The sequence below is a fragment of the Notamacropus eugenii genome, chromosome 2 (assembly GCF_028372415.1).
Source record: "Notamacropus eugenii isolate mMacEug1 chromosome 2, mMacEug1.pri_v2, whole genome shotgun sequence".
Lineage (NCBI taxonomy): Eukaryota > Metazoa > Chordata > Mammalia > Diprotodontia > Macropodidae > Notamacropus > Notamacropus eugenii.
The window spans coordinates 252,048,865-252,076,815 of NC_092873.1; the positions used below are offsets into that span (position 1 = coordinate 252,048,865).

General features: G+C 37.3%; 1 protein-coding gene across 2 annotated transcripts in view; it reads left to right on the forward strand.

The window, feature by feature from the left end:
• The window catches only part of TULP4 (TUB like protein 4), a 199,172-nt gene that overhangs the window by 84,945 nt on the left and 86,276 nt on the right, over positions 1-27,951 (forward strand). The gene's annotated exons all lie outside the window — the stretch shown is intronic.

The window sequence follows — 27,951 nt, forward strand, 5'->3', positions numbered from 1 at the left end:
GGTTCTGCAGCTCTAGAATTTGTTTAGTCATTTTTTACAGGTATTAAGCTGGGTTTGTGGGGAAAGCACTAGCAAGTCCCTGCTGTTACCCACCATCATGACTCCACCCCAAGAATTAAGAAATTACTAAAAAAATACTAAAGCTTTTTGAAAAAGACTAATAAAACTGATGAATCCTTTGCTAACTTCATGGAGTTACCAAAAGAGAAAATTAATGTTGTGAATTTACAAATACTGCAGAAGAAAAAAAGAACAACTGGAAACTTTGCCTGACCCCAGCTGCCACTTGTTTGTGATGTATTATTGCCAGTATCTTTTCAGGATTATTGCACCTTATTCACTGCTTACTCTTGACCTTCCATCTAAATTGACTTACTGAATGCTGTTTTGGTTCATGATCTCACCTCTTAGGATTCAGTTATTTTCTCTATGTAGGCAAATCTCAGTTTTCTTTATGCAGCCTTAACCTCTCTCCTGACTTCCATTCTCACATATCCAAATACGTAAAACATCTGAAATTGGATGTCCATAGATATCTTTAAACTCAATATGTTGAATACGTAATTCAGATACCTTCATCTGAATTTCCTTATTACTACTGAGGATACCACTCACTCACCCAAGCTCACAATCTAGGTGTCATCTTCACCTTTTCATTCTCTCACCCGTCTCCCCACTGCCCCCCACATATTCATCATGTTGCTAAATTTTGTCAATTCTACTTTCACATATCTTGGATATATCTCTTTCTTTCCTCTGTCACTGAAACCATTTACCTTCTTCACTTATCCCCTAGTCTGTTGCAATAATTTTCTGATTGGTCTCCATGCCTTAGGTCTCTCCACACTTCATTCCATTGTCCACTCAGTTATCAGACTCTTCTTCCTAAAATACAGGTCTGATCATGTCACTCTTTAGAAAATCAACTTCAGTACTTCCCTTTTGCCTCCACGATCAAATATAAAATTCTCTCTTTGACTCTTAAAGTCTACCTCTTCATAACCTGGGCCCCTTCCTATCTTTCCAGATTTTTTGTAGCTTTCATACTCACACCCATGTACCCTATAGTCCACTGGCCTTCTTGCTGTTTGTCATACTAGACTTGCTCTCTCTGGACTCTGCATTTTACCAACTGTCCCCCATGCCAGCAATATTCTCCTTTCTCATCTCTTGGCTCCTGCCTTTCTTGTTGTATCAGCTGAAATCTCGCTATCTACAACATGCGTTTCCTGGTGTCTTCTCCCTTTTGATTATTCCTAATTCAGCTGGAAATATTTTAAATTTATCTGTATATATCTTCTTTACATGTAGTTGTTTTCATGTCATCTCTTCCTATTAGAGTACTTTTTAACTTCTTAGAGGTGTGAATTGTTTTTGCCTTTCTTTTCATCTTCAGGGCTTAAAATAAGGTGCTGAATAATGGCTTTTTACTTCACTTCATTTGTGTTTCATTTACAAAAGTTCATTTCTTATCATCATGCCTTTGCAAAAGCTGACCCATTCCCCTGTGCTTTGCCTGGCCCCTATCTCTTAGAATTCCTCACTCTCTTCAAGCCTCAAGCTAGGTACTACTTCTTCATGACACTTCTGATTTTCTCCCATTTGTTGATACTTTGCTTTACTTTTCTCTGATTACTGTTTGATTATCTGAACATACATATTATATACAGCAGAATATCATCTCTATAGGAACAAGAAATCTTCATTTTTGTATACAGAGTACTAGCAGCGAGCCTGATTCAAGCTGGGACCTTGCTCATTGTTATGGTTAGAACAAAATAAGGCATTTAGAAGTAATTCAACTGTTAAGAAAAAGAATATTATATTGCCATAGCATAGATAAGATATTCTTCAGAATACTTCAGCACTTGGCTTATTTAAATTTGGTGTTCCCCTCTTCTCCATAAGAAATCTCATTATTTTTTGAGCAGCAGAGCAAGATATAGTGACTCCCTGCATGTTGAGAACTGCACCAAGACTGAAAGGTCTTAATTTCATGTGAGAGAGCCTTTTTATGCATTTAGGCAATGAGAGAGCCTCTGTCAAAATGGCCAGGGGATACTGGGATATTTGAGCCCTAGCCACCTGGGCCAGTAATATTGCAGGGCCATTTTTGTTGCCCAACTTGTTTAGCTCATGTAAAAAGGGTAATCTTGGGAGATAATAATTTGATTACATCTCAGCCCATGGTAGGAAGTTATTCTACAGAGCTTTCTACCATATAAATTTTTCTAGGGCTTTTATTGGAAAAATCCCATGGCATAGACAGTACTGAATGTGTTTTTTCAGTTTCTTTTTAGTTTTATGCTTGTAGTTTCAAAGAGTCAGGGCATGACTGAAAAGACTAAACAGCAAGTCTAACAATATCCAGAGAATGCTGGACCTGGTCCAGTTTTTACCTACCGGCCACCCACACTAAGCTACTGACTTTGCTTTGGTATTAGCTTGGCTTCTGTTCTATTGAGAGGAATCTTCAAACATTACTAGAAGAGCCCATGCTTCATGGGGACACAAGCACCATGTCCTGGACATTCATTTAGTGCACTGTACATGTGTGTAACTCCCTTCCCTCATTTCAACCATATTATGAGCCACTAGGCCATTTTGTCCTAGTTACTATGCTGAACCATAGGGTGGGGGTAATTCAGACTGAGACCTTGTTGGTTCATGTTTGATGTTAGAATGAAATAGTTGACAAAATGAGGTTAAGGCTATTCCAGCACTTAGCTTGGGTAAAATATATATATATGTATGTATATATGAACCTTCTCCTCCATTTCTATATCCATCCATCTTCTGGTCAGCAGGACATGGTATGGAGTCTTCAGCCATTCATTCAACTCTGAAGGTCCTTGATTTTTTGTGGGTGGACCTTTTATGCCCACAGGCAATTAGGATGCCATTATGGGGCAGCTAGGTGGCACTATGGATAGAATGCCTGGTCAAGAGTCACGAAGACCTGAATTCAAATATGTCTTCTGACACTTATTAGCTATGTGACCCTGGACAAAACACTTAACTTCTGTTTGCCTCCATTTCCTCATTTTTAAAATGAGGATAATAATAGCACCTACTTCCCAGGTTGTTATGAAGATCCAAATAGATAATAAACCATTAGCACAGTGCCTGGCATATAAAGTCAGTGCTCTGTGAATGTTAGCTATCATTATTATTATTGTTACTCTCAATCTTACCAGAGGCCACCAGGAAGCTGCAGCAAGAGGTACTTCTTGGGCCTTAGACACCTTGGCCAGTAAGCCCTATGAAGAGTATTTTCCTTTAAGTGAAAAACAGAAAATTTGTCTAACGTATGGGCAACCTAGGTAGATAGTGATTTTGTCACACCTGCAGTAAGGACAGAGCCTTCTAGTTATTTGGAGGTGAGATTTCGTTGTCTTCCTTTACCACTTCAGGTCAGTTTTTACTCTGTTCTATAACTTCGCGTTTTAGAGGATTTCTTAGCAGCACTGAGAACTTCCATAACTTGCCAGTGAATACATAGCCACTGTGTGTCAAAGTCCAGACCTGAACCCAGGACTTCTTATGAATGTGCATGTGGATGGAGACAGCAAGTGTAGATTACTCAAAAAGAAATTTGGCATAAATATTTTTTTTACAAGTCGAGCTCAGTTAAAGATTTTTTATTTTTTAGTATGGGGAAATGAACTCAAGGGAAAGTATCTTTTGTTGAGATTATTTTGTAAAAGTGTTTAGAATAACTAAAAGAGTGTAGGAAATTTAGTTGGGGATTCAAGTAAGAAAGTTTGTTGTAATAATCTAGGCATAAAATGATGGAAGGATCTTGACTAGATTGGTAATTGTGGGAATTTAGAGAATAAAATGTATATAGTTGGCAACATTGGATTTAGGATTTGAAGGAAAAGAACACTCCAAGGTAATTGTGATGTTTTGAAGCTGCATGATTGGGGAAATGACTCTCTGTTAATAAAAATGGACAATTTGTGAAGGCAAGTGAGTTTGGTGAAAACCTGAAAATTTGTCGTAATTTAAAACCTTTCCAACTAGACATTCAAGCCTCGCTCAACTGCAGTTTGATAGTACTTAATTAAATTTGAAAAGCCAAGTCCAGAGGTATAAACTTTGCAAACAATTCTCTAACTCTTTGCTGTAGGATAGAGTTAGGAAGTGGATATCCTGAACAAATGCTTCTTAGCACTTAATTGTACCTTTTCTATATTTAGCAGGCCTGCATGAAATCGATCCTCCATATCTACCTTGTAGTATTTTTTGAACAAAATGAAATATTATGTAATAATATGCTTGACCCCAAAAGGTCTTGTGTGCATTGAAAAAATGAAAACATAAGTAAAAAACTAAAAGGGAATGAGCTATTCGTATACAAAAATTTAGAAGGCTTAATAGGATCTTTGGATCCCCTACTAACTCGTTAATCTGGATGGATTTTTTTGTGTCTTTGTTTTACATTTCCACAACTTTTAGTTGTTTCTTTCCCTGAGTTGATTCTTTTAGGTTTATTCCATGTTGAGAGTGGAGTTCATTTTACATATAATTGAATGAATTTTAAATTATAGTTAACAAATTTCCAGTTTCACACAATATATCTTAAGGCAATTAAATTGAAGAGGCCCCTCCTATATTTCAAAAAACAGAACAGAAGCCTACAAAAAAGGGCTTTCTTTTAGTTTTTATTAAAAAGCATTAGATATTCTGCCCTTAAGCTCTAACCAGTCGAAACTTTAATTCCCTGACAAGTTTGGTGCATTCTACTACATCACAGTGCCTTTTTATGCATGGAATTAAACTACTTAATTTAGGATGCTATCTCCTACTTTAAAAAAATTTCTTTCCTCTTTTTAAAATTTTTGTCTTAATAAAATTTAATAAAGGTAAACTGAGGTTCAGAATTCTGAACTTTATCCATTTATTAGCAGGGTGCAAACTTGTTAACAATGGATTAAATGGCTACTTCAGTTAAGCCAGTGACCCAGAAATGTTTTCTATGTTTTATAAACATAGAACAAAGAACAGATTTGGGTAGATGAGAGGAAAATAATACAATTGGTTATAGGACTGGCGGCATCATGGGATTGAGAACAACACAGTTGGTTGAAAATTGGAAACAAGGCACTAGCAACAGGGCCTTCCTTCCTTCCTGTGACTAAGAAATGTTCATTGTTTGAATCCACCTGCAAAGTTAGAGAGAATGGGCCAGACTTTTTTGGATAACAAACTAAATATCTTTGAAAGATAGCTTGATATTATAAAGATACCAGACTCCCTGGTATCTACCTGCATCCCTCAAGGATAACAGATTTCCTTGAGGCAAAAATAGAACAAGGATTGAAATATTAATATTCTTTTGAATAAACAAATGAAACCGTATTTGAAATACATCCTTTTTTTTTTTTAACAGCCTTCCAGGAAAATATCCACTGTTGACCAGAAACACTGAGGATTGGGAGAGGGTGGGATCTTTAGGAGAAAATTGTCAATTAGAAACATTAAATGATAAGATGAAAGATATCATACAATCTAATTTTTTAAAAGTCTGGTGAGTGTAGTGGTAGCTTTTCTCTAAAATTTTATTCTTAACTTCGTATAATAATTTGGATTCTTTAGAAAGGTATTTTTCTTTTGTGTTCTGCTATGAAATAGAGACAGAAGAAAATGAGCCAACAGTTATTGAGGGTCTACAGGGAACATGGATACTATATTAAGTTTTATGGTTCTAATATATTTTGGGTTACTTTGGTGTCTCTTCAAAGAGACTCCTTGGAGTCTCAGGAAAAAATGAAACCTATGAATGGAACTATAAATTGGTGAACTAGAATAACATTTCAGAGATAATAGAGAATACACAAATAACCCCTCAGTAGGATGCTGTGGTAATGACAGGAAAAACTCAATGTGCTCTATAAATGTTAGTTATTAATTATCATTATTGTTAATGTGTGAAAGTTTCTTAAAGGAGATATATTTGGAAGAATGCAGAAGGGCACGGGGAAACCTTTCTAGGTGTCAAGGATAACAGTGAAATATGGGGTACAAGAGAGGGGAGTTGTGCTTAGAAAATCAACAAATAGGTCTTGGTTAGCAGATACAAATACAGTAATATATTGGGAACTAAATAAGTGTGTTTAGCTAGGATGAGGCAGTGTAGCAGAGGGTTTTCCAAGGCCAAGAATAGAAGTGTTTGTATTTGATTCTTTGGAACAGCATGGGATAGAATCAGAAATATTATCGTGAAAAAATTTTTTGCAATTTGCAAGTCCAGGGCTTTTATTCACTACATTTATTCAGCACATTTTTTCACCACATATATATTCACTATAAAGATTTAATCTCTTCTTTTTGAATATAAGATTTGTATTATTGAAAATGTTTATTTCACCTTTATGTTTATAAAGTCCTATTCTGATGCCTTGTTAAGATTGGATTATTTGCTGGTTTTTCAAAAGCCTTTTACCAATGAAGCTTTAGCAGTTGCTACCAAATGGAAAAATCTGTGAGTATAGATCCATTGGTGTATATCAACTCTGTGTGGACCAACTTAGAAGCTCATCACTATGATGGTCTCAGGTTGATGAATTTTTCAGACATAGCAACTCCTGAAGACCTATGTCTTAAAGGTTGAGATCTCTATCAGTGGAGGAACTACCTACACCAACAAATCAGTTAATCATTAAACATTTATTATGTGCCACTGTGTACCAGGCACTGACTCTGCTAAGCACCAGGGATACAAAAAGACAGTCCTTGCTCCCAAGTGGTTTATAATCTAGTCAGGGAGACTAGATTATGCAAACAAATATATGCAAAACAAACTATATACAGGTTAGATGGAAAATAATTAACAGAGGGAAGACACTGGAATTAACAAGTGTTAGGGGGAAGGCTTTCTCTAAGAGATGGGATTTTAGCCAGGCAGATCAGTAGTTGGAGTTTAGGAGAAAGAGCATTTCAGGCATGATCTACAGACAGAGGGAATGCTTGGAGCTGACAGATGGAATGTCTTGTTTGCCAGTGTCATTGGATTGCAGAGTATGTGTCAGAGAGTAAGGTATAAGAACCTTGAAAAGGTAGGAGAGGGCTAGATTTTGAAGGGCTTTGAGTGCCAAACAGCATTTTGTGGTTTATTTTATTTTATTTGTTTTCAGTGTTCTGCAATCGCTTCCATATATCTTAGATTTTTTCCCCTCCTTCCCCCCAACCTCGCCACTCCCTCCCTGAGATGGCATACAATTTTATATAGGTTCTACACGTACATTCCTATTAAATACATTTTCACCTTAGTCATGTTGCATAGAAGAGTTAAAATGAATGGGAGAAATTATAAAACAAACCAAAGTGTAATACAAAAGAAAATGATCTGCTACATTCTGTCCAGTTCCATAGTTCTTTCTCTGGATGTGGAAGGCATTTTGCCTTAAGAGACCATTGGGAATTTTTTAAGTCCCTGCATTACAATGAAGTACTACGTCAACCAGAAAAAATCCTTGCATTCTGTGGTTGTTGCTATGTATAAAGTTCTCCTGGTTCTGCTCCTTTCACTCAGCATCAGTTCATATAAGTCTTTCCAGGCCTCTCTGAAGTCTTCCTAATCACACAGCACAATAGTATTCCATTACGTTCATATACCACAATTTATTCAGCCATTCCCCAATTAATGGGCATCCCCTTGATTTCCAGTTTTTGGCCCACCACAAATATTTTTGTACGTGTGGAACCCTTTCCCATTTTTATGATCTCTTGGGGATATAGTCCTAGAAGTGGTATTGCTGAGTCAAAGGTATGCACATTTTTGTAGCCCTTTGGGCATAGTTCCTTATTGCTCTCAGAATGGCTGGATCAGCTCACAGCTCCACCAACAATGAATTAGTGGTGTTTGTTCTTTAAGTCAATAGGAAGTCACTGGAATTTTTTGAGGGTGATGTGTGTGTGTGTGTAACATGAATTGACCTCCATTGTAGGAAAATTGCTTTAGCGCAGACCTGCACAACTTGGCAGAAGGTAGGGACCAACATTAAAATAGACTAAACTTCTTTGGGCCACAGATGGATTTTTAGTTGCTCACTTTCCAAGCAGAGGTGTAATTAATGACTAAACTAGTTCTCAAAAACACTTTTTTAAAAAATCAGGATATAATCCAAAAGTTGCAGTCAGTACACACTTCATTATGAAGTCACCTTGGGTAGAAAAAAACTTCCCAGTAGTAGCCATTTCTTTAGAAATCTAGAAGCTAAACTTAGTAGCCACCTCGTTTTCTGAGTTCACTTTCTTGAAAAACCATTGCTCCCCACTGAGATTTTTCAACAGTTTGAACACTTGGTTTTTCATTGGTGTCCAATTTGCTTAAATCGGGATGTTTTGATTCAAAATGGCAATGAAGATTGTATTTCTTTGGAACATCTATTACATCTCAGTAAACGGGGCACAATATTTTGTCTCTCGTGTAAGTAAACAAGTATCTATTTGTCCACTCTGGATTAAACAACACTCTTATGTTCTGATTTGATCTTCCATGTCTTTTTATCACCCATTTTACAAAATCTTTAATATTAGAACCCCAAAACTTTAATATTAGAACCAAAAAATCTCCACAGCAACTGCTCACATACAAAGGAATACTCAACTGAGTGTCTGACCTTGGAAAGAGCACCAGACTCTCATGTAACTTGGAGGGTGTCCGCACAGAAAGGGAAGGGAAGAAGCCCTCGTATTGTTGCCGCTCATGACTGAGCTGCTATCAGCTGCATTGGCCCATGGCTGTACTCACTTTGCTTCCGTTCAATGCCAGTAACAACTAAAAATATAATGAAAAGATACGACTCTTACTTCTCTCACACTAGACACAGACTGATGATAGTTGGTTGGGAGGAGTCACATGACAAGAGAGCTTATGCGTTGGCAGCCCACCCACTAAATTAGATGATAGGCACAGTAGTGACTAGTTAAAGGTGGATTAAGTGAGGCACCAACAAAACGCTTGTTACATCTTTTTTATATCTTCTACATTTTTTGTGAGCTGCCCAAAATCTTTTGATGGACCTCAAGCGGCCTGTGACCCTTATGTCATACAGGTCTGCTTTGGTGTCTCAATGGAGATGGATTGGAGTGGGAAGAGACATGAGGCAGTTAGACCTATTAGTAGTCCAGGCTTGAAGTGAGGAGGGCCTATACTAGAGTGGTGGCAGTTTCAGAAGAGAGAGGGGGCATTTTCAAAAGATGTTGCAAAGGTGAAATTGACAAGCTTTTGGAACATATTGGATGTGGAAGGTAATGAATAATGAAGAATCTAAGATGAGTCCTTGGTTGCAAGCTGCGGGGGGGTTAAGAGGGGGAGTGGAGCGAATGATGTTGCCATCTACTATAATAAGGAGGGTACAAGGAGACAGTCTGTTGGAGGAGATGGATTGGAATGGAGTCTCTTGAATAGATAGAGGAATACCAAGGGTATTTTTGGTAAGGAGTGAGGCCACTTCATCGTGTGAAACAGGGTGAAGGAAGAGTGTAGCAGAAGGAACCTGAGTGATAGAATATGAGGGAAAGGGGAGAAGAGGGAGTTCAAGGAGAGAGGCCTTAATTTTTTCTTAAAATATTAGAAAAGGTTCTCTGCTGAGAGAATAGGGGGAGGGGGAGCCATGGGAGGCTTGAAAAGGGATGGAAAGGTTTGGAAGAGCCAGTGTGGAGAATAAAATATTGAGAATAAGGGAGATAAAGTAAGATTGCCAAGCAGCAGTGAGAACCTAGTTAAAGTTATGTAGCATAAATTTTCTATAGACCAGTTAGAATAGTTATGTGATTCTCTCCACCTCCTTTTAGTAGCAGAAGTGTAAGAGAAGAGACTTAAAGAAAAAGTGTAAGAAAAAATTGTTTGAGTACACCAATAAAACTACATATATTTGAAGTTTGTATCTTCTTAAGCAATTGGTAAAATTTCTATCACAAACCAAATGCAGTAGTTTTATTTAGATTAGACTGAAAATGTATTTTTTTAAAAACCTAATGAGAAAGTTGCAGTTCATTCTATTTGAATTTTTGGCACTACTAAAACTAATATTTTATTGTTCCCCCTTCTATACCTAAGCATCATGATCTAATGAAAAAGAATAACAAAAAGATTCCAAGAATCTCAGCTATGCACTTAGCTTCATGTTGAGCATAAGGTAATTGTTGATTTAAATACCCAACCGTGGTCTGATCCAGCAGATTTTTGGAATGTAGTTAGCATGCCATTATTGCAAAATCACACTATACATTTGGATCACTTCCCTATAACAGTGTTGTAGAAATTCTGAATTCATATTTCAAGGCCTGTTTCCACATATTGACCCAAGTTGTGTCATAATATGATACTGTTAAGTAAAGACATCAATTTTTTCCTCAACAAGTAGAGATGACCTCTGAAACATAGTTCAGAGTGCTCTCTCTCCCTCTCTCCTTCTCTCTCCCCCCCTCCCCCCTTCCTCCTTCCCTTCCTTCCATCTACCCTCCCTCTCTCCCTTTCCCTCTCTTTAAAATGGGTAGTATTTTGGCCATTTGGTTGCTATTACTAAGTTGTAACAGCATTTGGTTGCATAATCTATATTGTGTATAAATGTTTTCTTTTTCAAATACAGAATAACATACATTGCTGACTAGCTGAAATAAAATAACTTACTTTAAAAATAATTAAAATCAGACAATTAAATTGTTGTTTAAATGTTCTTTGGCAGAAAAATCATTTCAGGACCATTTTGCCTCACTTTCTATTGAAATTGTATACTAGTTGCTGTATTACATGGTACATTTAGTGCACAATACCTTTTTGTGTTTACCTATTATACAGTGATCTAAGTATATCATAGAGGAGTATTTAAACTGAAATATATGGACAGAATATTTGTAGAATAGGCATACCACAAAATTTTAAACCAAATTTAAGTTAAAATGATGTGGTGTAGATTTTCTTATATCAGAAAAAACCCATGGACGCTTTTTCATTGTCCTAATTATGAGGTCAAGTAGAGCCTAAGTATTTATGTGCCATGTACTGTGGGATGCAAAGAAAAGCAACAGTAGTCACTGCCTTCAATGAAATTGTAATGGAGGAGACAACAAACAAATAACTATGTACAGACTGTGTGTGTGTATGTGTATGTATATATATATATACACATATATGTATATACTTATATAATAAGCTGGAGATAATCTCAAAGTGAAGGCTCTACCAGCTGATGGAGCCTAGGAAAAATGGCCTTTTAACTGAGACTTGAAGGGAGCTAGAAGACAGAGATAAGGAAAGAGAACACTCAAGATGGGGATAGCCAATGAAAATGCAGAGTCCAAAGATGAAAGTATCTTTTGTGAGGTAGAGCAAGGAGACCAGTGGACAGCAAAGTATGTGGAGAGGAGTAAAGTGTAAAAAATCTGCAAAGGTAGGAAAGGACCAGCCTCTGAAGGACTTTAAAAGCCAGAGGGATTTTTTGTTATTTGATCCTGGAGGCAGTAGGGAACCACCAGAGTTTATTGAGTTAGGGGAGTGACATATCTATGGGATATCCAGTTTGCAGTGTCTAATAGGCACTTGGAGATGTGAAATTAGAGGTCATGAGAGTGATTAGAACTGTACAAATCGATCTAAGAATCATGTACAGAGGGATGGTCATGAATCCATGGGAGAAGAAGAGATCATCAAGCAAAATAGTATAGAGGGAAGATGGAGTTTTGGGTGACATTTATGGTTAACAAGTTTGAACTGGATGAACATCCAGCAACAAGGACTGAGAAGCAGCAGTCAGACAGACAGGAGGAGAATCAGTAGAGAGTATAGTGTCATAAAAATATCATCAATTAAGCCAAAGGCTTCTGGGAGTTTGAGAAAGATGACTATGATAAAAAACAAAACAAAACACAAATGTTAGACAGTTAAGAGATCATTGGCTGCTTTGGAGATGGCAGGTTTAGTCCAGTGATGAAGGCACTTACTCCATGCAAAGTACTGTAATAAATAGAGAGTCCAGGCTCTCAAGGAAGTCACATTCTAACAGGGGGTAGAATTCATATGAAAGATTTAAACTACAAGTGAAACGGAAAGGTATATGTGTGTGTGTGTGTGTGTGTGTGTGCGTGCGTGCGTGCGTATGTTCATCCTTCATTGCCAAAGAAGACCATGCCATCAGAGAAATAATGAAATGACTTGCACTTGACTTTGTTTAGAGTGAGGGAGGGCTGTGCAGGTCACCAGCCTCACTTCTCCTCCAGAGCCAGCTGAATCCAGTGATCCGACATTCATCAGGATGACTGGAGATGACCCAGGATGAGGCAATTGGGGTTAAGTGACTTGCCCAAGGTCACACAGCTAATGAGTGTCAAGTGTCCAAGGTGAGATTTGAACTCAGGTCCTCCTAAATCCTGCACTGGTGCTCTATCCACTGCACCACCTAGCTGAATATTCTTTTAACTATTTAAATTGTTCTTTATTCCTCTAAAGATTATTTTAAAACTGAATATTTCACTTCTTGATCTCATCAGCCCCATGGATTCAATTATCATCTCTGTTCTGATGATTTTCGAAACTATTTGTCCAGCTCTAACCTTTCTGCTAAACCTCTAGTCACTCTCCTCCAACTGCCCATCGCACATCTTAAACGCAACATAAAGTCCAATAGTGAGTACTCAGTAAACTTTTATTAAAGCCTGTTGTGTGCCAGTCACTGGAGATAAAAATATGAAAAAGAAAGTCCCTGCCTTCAAGGAACTTGAAACCTAGAGATGACTTAGAATCTGAAGAAAACACACAAAGCTGAAAAAACAAAAGGGGGTGTTGTGAAGAAGTTAAAGAAGTCCAAAATGAGCATACCAAAGGGAGGAAAGGAGATAGACATCTGACCTGCATCCCCCTTAAATGAAGGGGTTCATGTCTCTACCCTCTACCATCAGAGGATGCTCATGAGTTATGAGTAACAAGGCTGATTGGATCCTGCAGGACAGTGAGATTTCCCAGTGAAGAGGTTCCAAAGGGTGTGGTGGAAGTTCAGGCTTGGGGATAACAGTGCTTCTGGCCTAGTGTCCAGGAAAATGTATAGATGTAACGTGTTACTTGCTCTTTCAGGTGCTACTGCCATATCTTTAAAAGACCCAGAAAAGAAATCTCTTCTCACCAAAGTCCTTGTCACTGTTAATTGGTTCAACATTAGAAACTGATAAAATTTTATCAGTGAAAATGACCTTAGAGACATTCCTGTCTGCTTTGCCTCTGCATCTTATGGGGACTTTTCCATGTCGCTTGAAGATGAAACTTTCTGTATGTATTTTCTCCCCCTTTAGAATGTGACTTCCTTGAGAGCATAGACTCTCTGTTTTTGATTTGTATCCCCAGCACTTATCACAGTGCTTTCCCATATGGTAAGTGCTTAATAAATGGATTATCCATTCCTTCATTCATGGTGATAGGATTCTAAGTTCTAGGAATTATTTATTAATCCATTTTGGCTTCATGGTAGGGAGTATATTGAAATAAGTCTAGAAATGTAGATTGGTGCCAATACTATGAATAGCCTTAAATGTAAGCCTAAGGAGTTAGTGATTCATCATGGAGGCAATGTGGAACCACTGACTGCTTTTAAAAGAGTTGTGACAGGTCAGATTGTGCCTTTAGAAAATTGTTTTAGGATTTTTTTCTGACAAAAGGCTTTGAGTGGCGTGGGGGGAACTGAAACAAGCAAGACTAGTTAGGAATTTTTTAAAATAATTGTTCAGGTGAGGTGTTTGAAAACCTGAACTAGATTGAGAACTGTGAGTGGCATAAGGTAAGGGAACAAAAGCCAAAAATGTTATACATAGAATAAAGAGCCTTTAGTAGGTATTTCATTCGGGTATGGGACATGAGACTTATTGAAAATTCAGGATGACCCCAAGGTTGCAAACTTAAGGATATTGGTATGCTCAAGAGAAATAATAATGATGATGGTCGTAGTGATGTGGTGGTTGGTTGGCTGTTGTCCTTCATTTTTGAAGAGGACCAAAATGACATCACCTTGGTAAAGTGAAGTTTCAGGGTATCCAACTGTAGCTGATCAGACCAATATGAGCTTGGAATGCTCTACCACAGGTTGGGCACAGATCGTCCGTGTGAATATTTGGGGTGGATACTCCAAATTTTCACATCCTACATTTACTTTGTCCTGTCTCAATTCTGCCTTGCTCATAGAGCACAGCACCCTTTCTGACGTGGGCACACCATGCTGAGCGGTCCTGTGCCAGTGTCTCCCTTGTTGCATAGTCAAATCTTGAGAAAGACCTTGAGAGTGTCCTTGTATCGCTTCTTCTTACCACCATGTGATCACCTGTCCCATGTGAGTTCTCCATAAAATAGTCTTTTTGGCAAGCGTACATTTTGCATTCGAACACCATGGCCAGCCCATCAGAGTTGTGCACTCTGAAGCATAGTTTGAATGCTGGGCAGTTCAGCTTGAGCAAGGACTCCAGCGTCTGGTACCTTATCCTGCCAGGTGATCCTCAGAATCTTAGTAATACAGTTCAAATGGAAGTGATTCTGTTTCCTGGCATGGTGCTGGTAAACTGTCCGTGTTTCACAGGCATACAGCAGTGTGTTTGTATGGTACATTAAAATTTGCAAAGTTCTTTACACACATAAGTGCACATACCTTTTAAAAAAATTTGGTCCCTGCATTAATACTTATATGGCAGGTTCTATAATTTTATTCCCCATTTTCCAAATGATGAAACTGAGGTAGATAGATCAAAGGACAGGCCTAGGGTCACAGAATTAGTAAGTATCTGAGCCACTATTTGAACTCTGCTCTTTCTGATTCCAAGTCCAATGCTCTGTGCATTTTACTACCTTGGAGGAGGTGTAGATTTAATAACAATGATGGACTCTATTTTAAAATTACTGAGTTGAGATAACTTGTAAGACTTCCAAGAGGAGATTTTCAGGAATTGGCTGGTGATGGAGGATTCTAAGAGAGAGATTAAGGTGGGGCTAGATGTCTGTATTTAGGAGTCATCCATAAGCCGATGAGACTACCGAGAGAGAGTTTGGAGAGAAAGGGAAAGGGCCTAGAACTGAACTTTGGGGAATGAGAAGTACTGCATTGATGCAAAACATTCTGTATTAATGGATACATTTAAAAAGGATACATTGTGTTGAAATATGTCTGTCATTTGATAGGCAGAATGCCTAAGGGATCTATTTCTATTTAACAGCTTTTTCAATAGTTCCAATTAAAACAGTTAAAAGTGGTCTCAGGGGCTTTTTTCTTTTTTTATCTTCATATTATGTATATATTTGGTTCTCTCTGAGACCTTCAGAATCTGTGAGAAATTACCTATGCCTTCTTTAATTCTGTGGTCTGATCTGATTGCAGCTGGATTTAGTATGACTGGAGGCTATATTATTTTATATTACTTAAAAATGTGATACATAGGCAGTGGATTGCTGTTGACTTCTATTAGTTGATATAATTTTGAAATATTAGGATGTTTTTGCTCAGTAGGGAATAGACTGGGATTGATAAGATGATTTCTAGGTAGAAACTGACCACAGAATTGAGTGTCACTGCCTATTAAATCCTGTGGGGGATATTGATTCTGGAAGAGGAATGAAGAAAAGTGCAGTGTATGTAAATACACATACGTTTATATGGGTGTATACACATGCATGTTTATATATGTAAGTGTATATATGTATGTGTATGTATATACGTGCATTCTTATCTGTAGAATTGTATACACATAACATTTTTAGTTTGGTTCTACATACATACATACACTTATATAGCTGTATTTATGTGTTGTTGTTCAGTTGTGTCTGATCAGGGGAAGAAACGTAAAGCAAAAAGAAGTAGTCAGGGAATTGATGCCTTGTATCAGGCCCATGTAGACTACCTTATTTGCTTGCTGCAGTATCAATGCAATCACCATTACTGGAATAGAGGGAGAGAGAGAAGGAAAGAAGAGCTCTTTTTCCTGCTCATGCTGCAAGTCTAATGAAGAGCTTAAAGAATTCCAACATACTCAGCAGACTTGGGGAGGTCTCTGTGTGCCTTTAAAAAGTCTAAGATGGTTGACAAGTCTGTTTCCTTTTGAATTCATCCACATTGGTCTCTCCAGATTGCTTCCTCTTTTCTTTCTCATTATAATTATTGTTATTTATAAATATTCCCATGCCTTATGATATTTAGCATGGAGAAGACTTATAGGAAAGATAAAGATTTTTATCTTTGAAGTGTTTAAACTGTTTTGTGGGAGACAGGATGTACTTGTTCCCCTTGGCTCCATGGAGTAGAATTAGGAACAATGGGGTGGAAGTTTCAAAGAGATTTAGGCTTATAGGAAAACCTTCCTAATAATTAACATTATCCATAAGTAAAATGGGATAGCTAGGGAGGTAGAAGGTTCTTCCTTAATAGAGGTATTCAAATAAAGATATGATGTTACTGTTATTTTTATATTGTCTCTGCCATTAGAATGTGAACTCCTTGAGGGCTAGAGTATATTTTTTACTGTCTTTGTATCCTTAGCGCAAAGCATGGTACATAATTAGTGCTTAATAAATGCGTGTTGGTTGACTGGATCACCAGTTATTGGGGATATTGTAGAGGGGAGTCTATTCAGGTATAGCTTGGAGTAGATAGTCTGATTTTCTTGTGTTCTGCATATGCAAATATTTACTGTAGGAAGTATCCTATCCAGCTTGGGCCAACTTCTTTCTGGAATTTTAGGTTATATGATGATTTTTTTGGGGTGAAAACATTTCTAATTTACTCTTCTAAAATGTGGGGTATTTGTGATATTATATCACTTCTTGCTAACATTCCTATTAATTTGTTATTTCAGCTAACTTTCTTGATCAAATCAAATTCATAACAATAATTCCCCTCATTCTACCTATGACTTGTGCAGATAGGTTGGGTGGGGGATGGGAAGAGCATCTTTTTTTGCGTTCTGACTCTTCTAGGAACCTTACTTCTTCCCTTTTCTCATCCCCCAACTTCCTTGTAATTTTTTTTTTTTGTCTTTTTGATCAGACCTGTAATTTCGTCAGTGTGGAGGGTCCTCCAAATGTGGAGGATTTCCTCCACCAAAGTAGATTAGCAACTCTTCTCAAACTTGAGGTCTTAGAAGGTTGCTTGGAGGACTGAATTTAAGTGACTATATGTAGTCTAGCTTCTTTTGGACAGAAACTGTTCTCTTCTTTACCAGTGAGTTTTTATTTGCTTAATATTACATATTTTTCTTTATCTTCATGCTTCTTGACTTTTTTGTAGCCTGTTACAGTGTTAGTCATTCTTTACCCCTGTCTCCTCTCTAGGATGCTACTCTTTCCTGGTTCTTCTCCTGTTTGACTGCTCCTTCTCAGTCTCCTTTGCTGGATCTTCCTCCAGGTCATGCCCATTAACTACAGGTACCCCCTAGGTTGTCCTGGACTTTCTTTTCTTATCCCTCTATGTTATCTTGCTTATCTCATCAGCTCCCAGGTATTCAGTTTTCATATCTTTGCATATGATTCTCAAGTGTGTTTATCCAGCCCTAACCTCTCTTCTAACCTCTAGTCTTGTATCACCAACAGCCTATTGTACCAGATGTCTCAGAGACATCTCAACTTGATATGTCCAAAATAGAACCCATTATCTTTCCTCCAAAACTCAAGCCTCTTCCCATTTTCTTTTTTCCTGTTATCCTTGAGGGTACCACCATCTTCCTAGGCATATAGACTAACAACTTTGGTCTCATCAGTCCTTCAGTCACCCTCACTCCACATAGCCATTCTGTTGCCAAATCCTATCCATTCTACTTCACAGTAGCTCTCATGTTTGTTCCCAGCCTGGGACAGGCCCCCTTCACCTCATGCCTGGGCTATTGCAGTTGTCTTACATCTAGTTTCCCTGCCTCAGATCTCACCCTGCTCTAGTCCATCCTCTCCTTTTCTGCCAAGGTGATTTTCCTAAAGTATAGGCCTGATCATATCACTTGCAATACCTCTGGCTTCCTTTTACAAAACTCCAGGATTAAATTTAAAAAATCCTTTTTGGCTTCTAACGCCCTTCACAACTTGGTCCTATTTTTTTGGTCTTAACATTTTGCGTTTCTCCATGTACTCTGTTATCCAGTCATGCAGGCCTTCTTGCTGTTCTTTGTGCTCTGTCTCTGACTCTTTGCCTGTTTAATTGCTGTCTCCCCATGCTTTCCCTCCATTCCTTTGCTTCCTCGTTTCTCTGTACATCTAGTTCAAGTCTCACCTTGTAGAAGAAACCTTTCCCATTCTCTATCACTGCTAGTGCATTCCCTTTGAGGTTACTTCCCTTTTACCTTTGTATGAACTTAATTACATATTGCCTCTCTTAGTAGACTATAAACCCTTTAAAGGCAGAAACTCCTGCATCTAGCACAGTGGCCAACATATAGTAAATATTTAATAAATGGTTGTTGATTTGATGCCAGCTGACTTCTTTGCAGCTACCTGAATTATTGCTTTGAGGAAATTCTTAAATAGACTTAACAGGCTCAGTTGAGCTTCAGCCCAGCTCTTAGGGTGCTGTCATTAGGTGTGAAAAGTGACCAACTATGTGATGATCTCTTTAGCTCAGGGGTTTTGAACTTGTTGTCTGTGAACTTTTTTAAAAAATATTTTTGATCTATATTTCAATATAATTTTTTCCTTTGTAATCCTGTGTATTTATGTATGTAATCTTTTGAAAACATTGTTCTCAGAAAGGATCTATAGACTTCACCAGACTGCCAAAAGGGTTTCAAGACAGGAAGGGTTGACAATCCTTGTATTAGCTCAGAGGTTCCCAAACTTATTTGGCCTACTGCCCTCTTTAAAAAAAAATTACTGCCATCCCTCCCAGAAGACTACTTTCTTTAGCCCTTTTACCATTTAACAAAAATGACATCATTTTAAAAAATCTAAATTATTTTTAAAATGACATCTTAAATATAATTTATTATAAATTTGTTTTTTCTTGCATTGAAATTGCATCATGTAACCGTATGTATTATATTGTAAACAACTCACTACACATACATATTCTTTCCCTTACATGCTAGACTTCCTGACAATGCAAGACATGCTTACCTGCCAACACTTGTTTGATAAGACCTGTCAGCAGACTTGACCACTGATCAGTTATAACTTGCATTTGTGTGTTTATTTGGAAAATAATGTAATCACTACAACTTTAACACAACAGATGAAACATGTATGAACAGTTTTTCAGAATTTTCTTTTCTTTCATTATGCTTCCAACACCCTCCAGTTACACCTGAGCCTACTGTCACCTCCCTGGATCGTTCCAGCACCCCCAGGGTGTGTTATCACCCACTTTGGGAACTTTGCTAGCTGATCAGTTTGAAAATCTCACACTTGTGTAAAGTGGGAGGAAAAAACCATGAGTACAGACATTTTTGTAGCTTAAAAATATGAGGCAAATATGAAAATAAGATTCGAGATTATTTTATTGAATTACAATTAGAGCATGTTTACAGAAATCATAGCTGTTGATCTGTTAACTAAACTACGTTTGTATTTGCTTAAGCCATTTAGTTCCAATATATTGTCTTTAGGTAGACAGGACCAAGTGAGTCATATATTAACTCTGTCTTAAAATGTCTACAGCTGATACTATAATTTCCTAACTGTAATTTTTCTAAGTAAATATCCCACCAACATACAGGATATTTGCACATATCTCAGGTCCTCAAAAGTAATTATTTTTTTAAAAATTAGTTGAGTACCTGTGATCCTATGTTAGATGCCATGTGGAATATATAGGAGATAGTCTTTGTTCTGAACTAAGTCTCATGAGTTGGTACAGTGGCATAGCACAGATATTTGCTGTTTTTCAGTCTAAATGTGATCAGGGTCATCAACAAAATTTATCAAAAACTGGGTAAAGGTGGTAAAAGTGATAGGTATTTATTAGGCAGAGTTAAACAGATGAAAATAGTCCTAGGCAGGGACTGCTTATAGCCCTTGTAAGCCACCTTTCTGATAAAAGTACAGTTAATCTGTTCAGAGAAAGATGATATTGGCTAGGATTGTTATGCAAATTCTTTCTCTTTTTTAGCTTTCCATCTCCCCCTTTTTGGTAAAAGTAAATGTTTTAGTGATGCTTTTTAAAAGCCTGTCGATGACTTCTCTACTGCTGCCACATAGACCCCATTTGTAACAAAAAAAGTATATTTAAGCAACAAAAGTGCATTCTACCCACTGTACTACCTTGCTGTCCCCAAAAGTGAAAGTAAAATTACATAGGTATGTGAAATTAAGTAAATTTACTTACATAGGTAAATAAAATCACCTAGCGTCATGGGGCATTGTGGTAGAAAGTAATTTTAGTTGATTTTAATGTTTCAAACAGATGGATATTTTTCAGTGTTCACATCAAATACTACTTTCTCCATGGAGCTTTTATCAATCTGTTTCTTCTTTTACCTTTTTGTAATATTTGGTTGGATTACTCTGGTACTTTTTGTGTCTTGCCTTGTAGTTTAGTTACTCATATATATGCTGTCTTCCCTAGTAGTGTAAACTTTGGGGGATTAGGATCATATACAGGTACATATGCATCTTTGTATTTCCCAGAATAAGTGTTTGTTAAATGAAGAAATAAGACCTCTGACTTTGGAAGATTCAGTCCACAGACATTTATTTATTAAGCATTTACGGTTGCCAGCAACTGCTAAACTCTGAGAAAACAAAAGACAAAAATGAAGCAGTTCCTGCCTTCAAGGAGCTTAAATTCTAATGGGAAACACAACATGTATATGTGTAACTATATAGAGAAAATAAAAGATTGTTTTGGAAGGGAGTATGCCAACAGCTGGAGGGGATCAGCAAAAGCTTTATGAGGAAAGTAGCACTTGAACTGTCTTTTGATAAATGAGGGAACTAGGGAGAAGCAAAAAAATTTAAGTATCCAGAATCTAGAGAAATAGAGATGGCATTTCTTAAGTGGAACAAAATGAAAAATCAAAAAAATACTATAATTATTTTTTAACACAATAGTGCTTTATTTAAAATGAGATTGTCCATATTAATTACTATTATATTTATCTTTATCTACCTTAATTATAGGGCACAAATTAAATTCGGCAAGCATTTTTAACCAGTGGCATATTGTCTTTTCCTCAGACATTAATTACAACAGTGTTATGCTAGTTGGCATCAGACTGCAAAATACCTTTTCATTGAATTTTTTTCCAGATTACATTTCAAATTGTTTTGGGTTCTTTATTTAAATTCATAGATAACTCTAAAGCCAAACTGGTGATTATGCTTTTCATATACAATTTAAATGATCACTGTTTTACTTAATATATTAAAAGCTCAGAAGTATTGAGTGGTAGTAAATTGTTTTAACCACTTGCTCTGATTTATTATTTTAGTTTTGTATTTAGCTTTCCTTTTCTCTATGAATATGTAAAAAGAAAATTGCATCAGTGATTATTCTTGCTTATGATAAGAAGAATTTTTTTGTCTTCCTTTCTTTATCCAAACTTTTGAAATGATCACATCATATATTAGGAACTACATGTTGTTAACGGACACATTTTAATTATGAAGAATTGACTATATAAATATAACCATACAAAGTAGTAATAAATTGTCCATGGCAAATATAGTTTTGAGACTGATTAAATTAACTCTCCCAGTAATGTTCCTTGGATAAATAAATGAAACATCATTTATTAATATCTTACTGTGTGCCAAGCACTATGCTGAATTGCTATCCACATAAGCTTTCTTTTGTGATTCTCTACAGTAATACTAAGTGGTTTTCATTACGGAAAGGTTTACGGAATCACATTTTTCTGAATGCATTAAGTATTCTTTCCCTAACCAATATTCTTTTTTTAAAATATATATTTATTTTTCAGTTCTCAACATTCACTTCCACAAGAATTTGAATTCAAAATTTTCTCCCCATCTCTCCCCACCCCCCACCCCAAGACAGCATGCACCCCATCCACCCCTTTCTCCAGTCTGTCCTCCATTTCAATTTTTAGCATTCATTCTTAAAGCTTTGAGTTGCATATTCTCTCCTTTCCTCTCTCCCCACCCACCCTCATTGAGAAAACAAGCAGTTCAATATAGGTCATACATGTGTAACAATGCAAAACACTTCCATAATAGTTTTGTTGTGAAGGATTAACCACATTTCCCTCTGTCCTTTCCTGCCCTCCATTTATTCTATTCTCTCCCTTGACCTGTTCTCCCATAATAATGTTTGCTTCTAATTATCCCTTTCCCTAATTTGCTCTCCTTTCTATTATCTTCCCTGTCCTATCCCCTGCCACTTTGCCTTCCTCCAGAGTAAAATGGATTTCTGTATTCAGTTGAGTGTGTTATTCCCTCCTTAAGACAAATCCCATGAGAGTAAGGCTCACGTATTTTCTTTCATCTTCCCCCTCTTTACCTCTATTGTAAAAGCTCTTTCTTGCCTCATGCATATGAAATGATTTGCTACATTGTACCTCTTCCTTTCACTTACTCCTAGTATATTCCACTCAATAGTAAATTTTATTTTTTTTTAGTTATTCTTTATATTCAGCTCACCCTGCATCCTCTGTCTGTGTATATTTATATACATACACACATGCACCCATGCACACATACAAACCTATATATGTATAATATACACACATACATACCCATACATACCTATACGTATACATATTCCCTCTAACTTCCCTAATGCTGAAAAAGAAATAACATCTTTCCATGTAGGAATGTAAACAGTTCAACTTTAATGAGTTCCTTAAGACTTCTCTTTCCTGTTTATCTTTTCATATTTCTCTTGATTTTTGTATTTGAGAGTGACATTTTCTACTCGGTTCTGGTCTTTTCAACAAGGATGCTTGGAAATCCTCTATTTCATTGAAATTCCATTTTTTTCCCCTAAGGTATTATACTCAGTTTTGCTGGGTAGGTGACTCTTGCTTTTAATCCTATATCTGGAATATCATATACCAAGCGCTTTGATCCCTTAATGTAGAAGCTGCTAAATCCCTGTGTTATCCTGATTGTATTTCCATGATACTTGAATTGTTTCTTTGTGGCTTCTTGTAATAATTTCTCCTTAACTTGAGAACTCTGGAATTTGGCTACAATATTCCTAGGAGTTTTCCTTTTGGGATCTTTTTCAAGAGGTGATCAGTGAATTCTTTCCATTTCTACTTTACCCTCTGATTCTAGAATATCAAGGCAGTTTTCCTTGATAATTTCTTGGTAGATGATGTCTAGGCTCTTTTTTTGATCATGGTTTTCAGGTAGACCAATTATTTTTAAATTATCTCTCCTAGATGTATTTTCCAGGTTACTTGTTTTTCCAGTGAGATATTTCACATTGTCTTTTATTTTTTCATTCTTTTGGTTTTGTTTTCTAATTTCTTGGTTTCTCTTAAAGTCATTAGCTTCCATCTGCTCCATTCTAATTTTTGAAGAACTATTTTCTTCAGTGATCTTTTGAACCTCATTTTCCATTTGCCCCATTCTGCTTTTTAAAGCATTCTTCTCCTCATTGACTTTTTGGACTTCTTTTGCCATTTGGGTTAGTCTATTTTTAAAGGTGTTATTTTCTTCAGCATTTTTTTGGCTTTCCTTTAGCAGATTGTTGACTCACTTTTCATGATTTTCTTGCATTGCTCTCATTTCTCTTCCCAATTTTTCCTCCACCTCTCTTACTTGATTATCAGAATCCTTTTTGAACTCTTCCATGGCCTGAGCCCATTGCATATTTTTTTTTGGAGGCTTTGGATACAGAAGCCTTTACCTTACTGTCTTCCTCTCATGGTATGCTTTGCTCTTCTTCTGAAACGATAGGAGAAAATATCTTCTCACCAAGAAACTAACCTTTTATAGTCTTATTTTTTCCTCTTTTTGGGCATTTTCCCAGCCAGTTACTTGCCTTTTGAGTCCTTTGTCAAATGGAGGGTATATTACTCTGGGCTTCAAAGGTTTTGTGCAGCTGTTTGCTGAGATATCTCTAGGTATCTGTAAGTTCCTCCAGGTTCCTCCAGGGTGGCACAATCAAGGGAGAGGAGTTTAATCCTCTTCTGTCCTGCCCTCTGGTCTGTGAGCAACCAAAAGTACTCTTTTCTGCCCTGAAACTATGAGTAGGATTCCCTTTCCACAACCACCTCCAGCTGTACCATGCCAGTGCTCTTCCTCACCCCAGGACCTCCACTCAGAACTGAGACCCAGATCAACTGCTTGATTCCCCCATGGTCTTTAGGCCAAGGGCTCCAAAAGTGGAAACTGCTGCTGTGGCTGCAGCTCCCCTGGGGCAGCCCCATACTCCCCTCTACCTCAGGTGAAAGAGCTTTCTTACTGACCTTTGAAGCTGTCTTTGGCATTTGTGGATTGAGAAACCCGGGACCACAGGTGCTACCTGTGATTCCACACCCTGAAGTCTGCTCTAGTTCTGTCTGTGCTGTATGGCGCAGGCTGGGCTGCACTCTGCTCTGAGCCCAGTGCAATAGACCTTTCCTGTTGGCCTTCTAGGCTATCTTGGACTGGAAATCTGTTTCACTCTATCATTTTGTGGCTTCTGCTGCTCTAGAATTCATTTTGAATCATTTTTTACAAGTGTTTTATGGGCTGTGGTGGGGAGAGCTGTAGGAGGTCCATCCTTCTATGCCGCCATCTTGGCTCCCCCACTCCCCCCAACCAGTATTCTTAAATAATAGAAAAAATCTAAAGAAAACCCTGAAGTGACCCATTGGAATCAAGATTACTCATGGAGATAACAATTATAATAATAATAAACATTTATGTAGCATTTACTCTATGTCCCAGGCACTGTGCGAAGTGCTTTATAATTATTATTTCGTTTGATCCTCACATCAGCCTGGGGAGGTAGGTACTATTATTATCCCCATTTTATAGATGAAGAAACTGAGGTAAACAGAGGATAATTGACTTGCCCAGTGTCACACAAGTTAGTATGGGTCTGAAGCTGGATTTGTACTTAAGTCTTTCTGGTTCCAGGCTCAGCAGGCACTCAATAAATACACTGTGCCATTTATCTGTGAAGGTGAAGTTACACACAGGATCTGTCTCACTATATTCACTTGTATGTCACCCAGTCTCAGCAGGCCACTTTGATTCATATTTAATTTTATCTTTCAGTGTGCTTTATTCATCTAGGTGTATTTTGTGATAAGCTTGTAATCTTTTTTATTAATTATCTTAAATCTCTACTTTAATTAGTTACTGCCTTTTTAGTAGTAAATGCTTATTTTCCAATTGCCAAATACATATATTCATATATACAATTTATTCACAAGTGGAACTGGTAATAAAGAAACAAACATGCAAACTATTTACAAGATTTTGACAATGATCAGTCTCTTAGCCCAAGTCATCAAACCCTGCATTTAATTCTTGTTCACTTGTGGAAGCTCACTTTCTTTGTGGAAACTGAGCATTTTTGTTCACTTCGGATATCAGTTAAAGTTTCCTAAGAATCTTTCTGATATTGATCTCCTTTGTCTTCTCTTCAGTAATCATAGGAAATAGTTTTTCCAGAATACTGTGCTCACCAGTTCCTTACCTTTTCTTCATTGAATTCTTATAACTCTAGTTAAAATGGTTCCAGAAGGAAAAAGTACCTTCTTGCTTGTCGTCACAAATTCTTTGTAGATCCTCATGGATCGCAAATAAAACATTCACTCTTTCCCTGGCTCCACAGTGAGAAATTAAGGCATTTTTCAATGTTTACTTCAAAACTACTTTTCTTAGGAAGTTCCTTTTCTACACTCTTAAAGAGACAGCAACAGTTCCAGTATCCCTTGTGAGAGATAGCTATTTGAAATATGTGTTTCACTGTTTTCTAAGAAAGGTCCAGATGTTTTTGTGCTCCTTTATGGCTAAACTCTGGGCTGAGGTGGCCTGCAAGTGATGTCCCTGCCTCCTTTTCTTCTCACTCTTATATTAACTCTGTAGTGTGACCTTACCATTTAACTAAAATTGTTCTCCCCAGTGGTACCAAAAGTCTCTCAGATCTAATGGCCTTTTCTCAATCCTCATCCTTAATCTCTATGTAGACTTTCATATTGTCAGTTTTCCTTTTCTCCATGATACTATCTTCTCTCTATGTTTTCATGACACTACTCTCTCCTGGCTCTCCTCCACCCTTACTGACCATTCCATCTCTGTCTCTTGCTGGATCTTCATTCAGGTCATACCCATTAGCTCTTTCCTGGACCGTCTCTTCTTTTTTCCTCTATTTTTTTTCATTTGGTGATCTCCTCAATTTCCATGGATTCATTTTATCTCTTTGTGAATGATATTCTGTTTTGTTTAACCCTAATCTGTCTTCTGATTTCCAGTTTTGTATCTCCAATTGCCTATTAGATATTTCAAACTATATGTCTCATAGATATTTCAAATTCAACATGTCTAAAACTGAACTTATCATTTCCCCTAAACTCTTCTCTTCTCCCTAAATTCCTTATTACTGTGGAAGGGTAACACTGTTTTCCCAGTTACACAGGCTGGGAAGGATGAATGTCATCCTTGACTCACTCACACCTCCCCCCAGGCCCCTCACCCCCATCCAGTTCTTTCCTCAGACTCTGCTAGTACCCTGATGCAGACTCCAATCACCTCAAGCCTATTGCAGTAGCCTGCTGGTTGGTCTCCCTGCCCCAAATCTCTTCTCCCCTCTCCCCTGCCAGCTGTCCAGTTAATCATCCTAAAGTTCAAGAATGAATTACCCTGGCTTCCTCCCATTCAGTCAACAACAGGGGCCTCTTCTGTTGCCCAAATATATAATTCTGTTTGACTATTAGAACCTTCTAAACTGGGTCCTTCCTACCTTTCTATTGTCCTTAGACCTTAAAAGGCAGTATAAGATGTACTCTGCAGTCCAGTGACACAAGTCCCCTTGCTGTTCTTTGTACCAGACACTCCATCTCCATGGACACATCTGACTCCATGAATTTTCACTGGTGGTTCCGTATGCCTCCCTCCTCATCTTCATCTCCGAGCTTCCTTCAGATCTTAACGAAAATTATAGCTTCTTCAAAAACCCTTTTCTGACCTCCCATAATGTTGGCACCTTCCTTCTGATGATTATTTCCTGTTAACTTTGTATATATTTTATTTAGGCATAGTTGTTTGCATGTTGTCTGCCCCCATTAGACTGAGTTCCTTGAGAGCAAGAACTGTCTTTTGTCTTTCTTTGTATCTGAATCACCAGAGATTAGCATGGTACCTGGAACATAGTAGATGCAATAAATTCCTAGTGACTAACTAAACTGGCACAAATCCTAAATTTTTTTGAAAACTTGAATTAGACAGTCTGCTTTAGAATGTTTGGTACACTTCCCACTGTGCTGAAAAACTTGGATAACTAACTGAAATTGTACCTGGCTGTTTGGATTAGCCATTTTTAAGCATTGGTATGTTCTAAGAATGGGAAATCAGAAAACAAGCTAGGGAGATAATGAGAAACAAAATGCTGATTAATAGAAATAGAGCAAATGAGATGATTAAGTAGAGGAAGTACCACTATTAGAGTTTCATTCATTCATTCATTCTTAAATTTGATTTCTTTGATATAAGGAATTCCTAGTGAGGAATTTTCTTTTACCAGTGAAGAGCAAAATCTGATCTATAGGCTATATTCTTAGTTTTCTGGGAATAATAGGACATTAAGTGACTTATCTAGGCTCACATAGCCAATAATGTGGTGGTTCATTGAACCTTTGTATCCTCAGGACCTAGCAGATGTTAGATCCATAATAAATACTTATCAGTTGTTTAATTGAAGTGAAACTTGAATGCAAGTCTTATTAATTTCTAGGCCAACTCTCTATCCATTGCTCCAAACTACCTGTGCATTTTGTTGCATTGCCTTAATTAATAAAATTGTCATTGGAAATGGTTTTTCCCTTTGATATAAGAGTTCCTTATATTAACTCTGGTCTGTATTAGTTTTGCTTAACATT